Genomic DNA, 5,737 nt, shown 5'->3' with positions numbered 1-5,737 from the left:
TGTGCAATGGAAAATGATGCAGTTAAAGTATAATTACAATTGGTCAAGGAGAGAGCAATATAGGGCAAAAAAAAACAGTTTTATTTTTTGTTGCCACTAGACTCAGTCGCACTGAGCTAGTAATTAAATGATTTCATTACATTAGTACTATCCGAGATGTGCCTAACGGGCAAGTCTTGTCTGCCCTCACCCAAAACGGGTAGGGGCCAACTTTGCCTGAATTGATTTAAGCATTTACTCATAATCATAAACACACCCAGAGCAGCTACTCAAACCACTAATCAAATGGTTGCATGCTCGCATCTCCTTCATACAACTTTGATCTAAATAAACTCAAACTTAATAACTTTTTCTCTACATTAAATTATACCCTCATGAGTGCAAACAACTTTACCCTGAATGATACCCAAATAACTAACTAGTACAAAAAAATCAACCCCAAAACTGATTACACCTCTGAGATTCAACTCTGATGACAAACTCAGGACTTTTACTACAATCTTAGATGTTACTGAGGTAATGTATTTAGGCAATTTCGTTCAGGGAGGAGAGATAATAAGCCTAATTTTTCTTCTTTTTTCTATTAGTTATCATTTTGCTTGATTAATCAATTTTATGAAATTTTGTACGATGAGTTTTGATTATGGTTCATTGATTATATTTTATTTTGATGCAATTGGTCAAGCAAGTGGAGAAATACAATCTCTGTGGTTCCCATATTTCAAAATTTTACACAAGTAGAATAATTTTTTCACATTATTCAATATTTTTTATGAGGCTTATACTCTTTTATTGGCAAACAATAAAGTTCAGTATATGTTAATGATAGCACTATTTATAATAAACAAACAGAATTATTTGTACTGACATGTAACAATGGATAAAGTTATTAAAGCTCGGGGCTTATTATGAGTAATAATATCCCTCCAAAATAGCCAAGGGCAAAGCCAAACAATTTTCCAAAAGAGTGATGCAACTCTTTGTTGGCTGTTTTTGTTTTTTTGTTCTGATGGTTGCATCCTTCATTTTACATTCTATTGTATAAATCATTTTCCAGAGTCTTAACTATCTTTTATGTTATCTTTGATTTTATGTTTATTTAATTTGTGGCAAAATGTTCAATAAATGTCTGATACGCGTATATTCATAATACTAGTTATTATAGTGTTGAATTCTTTTATGTGATCTTTTTTTAATGACATGGGTCAAACCAACATATGTTAACCCCCACATGTAATAAACTTGAAATTCTACATAAACTCAGAAAAGGATTACATCTTAGATCAGACAAACACTATAATATATATGAATGTACAGAAATAGTATTCTACATAAATTTTAGATAAAAGTAGCTATCAGAGACTCAAAAATTTAACTGAAAATAAAAGAGAATGGAAACAGACATGGTTCCTAATGACTTAACTTGGGACATATAACTATTTGATTTTTTTTTTTTTGTGTTCAGTCATTTGACTGGTTTGATGCAGCTATCCACATTGTTATATGAAAATGCAGAGAGCCACATTTTCTTGGAAAAAAAGCAGCTGTAGTTTTCCATTGCTTTCAGCTGCGCAGTACTCAGAGGACTGAGTGATGTTGATATGGCCGTTTAAGTCATTGTGACTCACGCCCCTAACAACTACTGAAAGAGCTGCTGCCCTCTTTCAGGAATCATTCCTTAGTCTGGCTCTCAACAGATACCTCTCCGATATGGTTGCACCTTCGGTCCAGCTACTCTGTATCCCCCTGAGCACTCAAGCCCCCTCACCAACGGCAAGGTCTCATGATTCATAGAGGAGTTAAATAAATATTTAACTATTTCATAAAAAATCAATATCCTAGTTTTTCATTTATAATTTTTCTATTCTTCAGCAAACAAAAAGGTATAAGTGTAATAGTATTATATTCCGTAGTAGTTTGCAGTAGTTATATAATTAGTAGTAGTTTGTAAATTTTAATGGAGAATTTTTAAAAAGTCAGGTATATCAAGATGCCCAAAAAGAAGTGAATTCCTGGGTGTTTTATTAAATGACAAATTCTCTTTGGATGATAAATCGATTAGTTTGACAAAATCAAACTACATTATTTTGGTGTGAAGCTTGTCATCATTATTAAACAATTTTTTTTTTTGGTTACGTTTTTTTTTAGCTTATTTCTGAAATATATCATCTCTTGCGGCCCCCTCAAGAAATCCAAATGAGTTTTCAAGGTAGAAAAGTGGTTTATCAGATCACTGTTCGGCCGCCATAAGTATGAATCAAATAAAAGTTTTATAAAATTGAAAATATTAACTTATCCTTGTGTTTATATTTATGAATTTGCAAACTTTGCTAAAAAGAATAACCACGTATTTTTTTAAAAAATAACAATGTCCACTTCTATTAAATAGTACAACAGAACTGTTTTTGTACAATATAATATTTATTGCTTATGAGAAAAGCCTCATACTGCCTTTACCTTTTTTAATAAAATACTGAATCGTTATAAAAAAATTTCCCACTACTTTATTTAAATACAACTAAAATATTTTCTTTTACAGAAAACAATATCAATGAATTTTCAAATAGTACTAATTAAAAATTGTTTTAAATCCTGAATTTCCTGTGTCTTCGCTTAACATTACCACAAATATGCGCTCAAATAATTTTCATTAACACCTTCTGAATTATAAATTATTTTTTATGTTTAGTAACTTTGTGTACTAATATTATTTCATGCGTTTATATTTTAAATAGTTAATATGGACTTAATGACATCTAATTTTTATTTTATGATTAATTGTATATTTTGTAATCAAAGATTTGTCAATTTTCCTTGATCCATCAAGGCAACTGCTGGGAAAGTTCCCTTTTTTATACAGGAAGTAGCATATTTATCCATTTCTTAAATGATCTGTATAATGTTTGTATTATTATGTACCGATCATAATATTTATTTTGCAATAAACTTAAATAGTTTTCTCATGTGACAATCAAATGGACACTCGTAAAAATCAACAAATTATATTTTATACTGTTTCTATCAAAAATCAAAGACTGCTTCTGGAAAATTTCAATCAAGTAAATTACTATATGCAAAAATTACTTATATGTAAATTACTATATCTTTTATCGGTTTATTTAAATTTATGTAAGCTTACTAAATCATCATTTGTCTTCTTACAGAGATAAATAGATTTTTTTTTCTTGACAAGGGCATAAAACTGAAAGCATGTATTTGAGAATTTGTTATTTACGACATTACAAATTGTACTGTGGTTATTTTTTGCAGGTTATATTTGTTAATTGATACTTATCTAATAAATACTTTATCATAAGAAAAAGAAACTAATGGAATATAAATATTAATGACTTGAGTACTGTCAACCTTAAATCAATTTATCTGGTAAATAATAATAATCTAATAATAATAATAAATAGTAATAATCTGGTAAATAATAAATTTATCTTGTTCCACATTTCAGCTTATGTTGTAAACTAAATTTCCAGATAAAATATTTTACAAATTTTGAAAAAAAGAAAAAGATGTAGAATGCTTTTTTTTAATATAAAGGGATTTACATTTTAATAATAATTTCATAGAAAATACAAATTATTTTCAAAATGGTAGTGTAATGCATTATATTAGTCATGATGTCATGTAATGTGGGTTACACATTATTACAGTTAGTACCCATATTTTTGAATACATATCTATACTTAAAGAATAGTATAAATTTGTTTTCTGTCATCAAGCTTCATGATGTCATTTCAGTAATGAGTAGTAAAACTAGACAATTGTTGTACATAAAACTGTTTTTATGTCTTTTGCCTTTCAAGCTCAGGATTAGCAAGGGAAAATCAAGGAAGATATAAATATAAATTCTTCAGTACATATTCTTAAAATTTCATAATTATATCTTTAGTAAACTATTGCTCCTGTTCCATGTGTTAAAAATACCCACAGGAATATGAGAATCAATGTTTATCCTTTTAGGGATAAAACAAAATTTTTTTGGTTATTATTTTATATATTCTCAATCAAATTTTTGATTCTATTAAAAATGAATTGCAAAATATAAGGAGACAATAAAATTCAGTCTTAATCGAGCTTCACCTTTTTGGGGATGGTTATGAGGTAAAAACTTTTAATTATTTTTCATAGAATGTTAAATTCTTTTATCACAAAGTAAAAAAATTTAACAAAGTTCAGGAAATAATATTTTAATCCTGTTTATATCTCTTAGCAATGGATAGTTTTAATGTAAATTTCCAAATTTATATTAAATATTATTTCCTTTTAACATCGCTTAGGGGCTAGTAAAGAAAAATCCTTTTTATCAAAAGCTTACTATACAAGAATATTCTGACCAGGTTTCAAGTTTACAACACTTCCATTTCGGCAAACTTTTCACTTTCACTACTCCGTCTTTATTTAATCCCTTAGGTGAAGTTAGCAGTAATAAAAATAATATCTATTTATTTTTTGTAAAGACTTTGTTAAGAATTAACGTGCCAATGGCAGTATCCTAAATATTCAGAATATTTGAAAATTATTTGTATATTATTATTTATTTATTATATCATTATACTATTACATCATATATTATAATCAATATATAAATAGTGTATATATTTAAATATATAAATAATACATAATCAAACAAATTAGTAAAACTGATGGATCAAATTAATGTCTAAAACTGCTGAAAAAAGAACATTAAATAAATAAAGATTCTAAACACTTTAACAAACCAAGTATAGATATAAAAATTTGCATACTTAAAGTATTTTTGCAACATAAATCTAGATAATTTAGACATATTTTAATTAATGTTTTCAGATAGATAAAAAAAAAAATTTAATTCCTCAAGCAGGTTATGGAATATTAAGGTAAAAATATGCCAAATTTCATTACTATATTTATAAAAAGTATATATATTATATTTTTTTTTTTTCAAAATAATATAATAATAGAAATTCAAAGTTTGGTAGCCTAAATTTTAGCTTATTTCATGTTTTTTTTTTGTTTTTTTTTTTTTTTATCTAACAGTAAATGTATAAACTTAATATAGGTTTTAAAAACAATCCATAGGTTTATGAAACAGAACTGTTTGCAATAGTTTCATTATTCTATAACTACTAATATTAATATTACAAATACTACTATTTACTAATTAGCCAACAAGAGACAATGCTAATCTTTATAATACTTTAATTAAATAGTTTTTTAAATACGGTCTTATCTGCCATACCTCAAACAGAAAAAATTACCTTTTCCAGCTATGACATGGTCTCTGTACAGTAGATATTGTTGTAATTCATTTATTTTTAAATAAAAAAAATAGCTATTTATTTAAATAAAACATTTAAATAAAACATACTATTATACCTTTTAATAAATAATCCAACAGGTGTTGCAAAATGAGAATCGGTAAAACGATTGAACATGGCATAAAATTTGTGTTCTCAAATGCATAACTCCTTGCTAGTTTCAGTTAATCACGTGAAAATTTAAAATAAATTATCATTGACATTAAGTAACAAAAACAAAATAAAAATTAACCTAATAACCTTAAACTAATATAACCACTGATTTAGTGTAAGAAACAAACTTTAAATAAATAAAGAAGTAATAATTTTGAAGCACAACAAAACAAACCACACGATAAACGAATTATATATTTTTTTCATACGTCGAAATACGAAGCGACGAAAGAAAACATTACGTTTCTCTCTATCTGGTGGTAGGTTGCTGT

Source organism: Lycorma delicatula, chromosome 9, assembly GCF_047948215.1.
Source record: "Lycorma delicatula isolate Av1 chromosome 9, ASM4794821v1, whole genome shotgun sequence".
Classification (NCBI taxonomy): domain Eukaryota; kingdom Metazoa; phylum Arthropoda; class Insecta; order Hemiptera; family Fulgoridae; genus Lycorma; species Lycorma delicatula.
The sequence above is the reverse complement of the archived record's forward strand: the minus strand, read 5'-3'. Positions refer to the sequence as shown.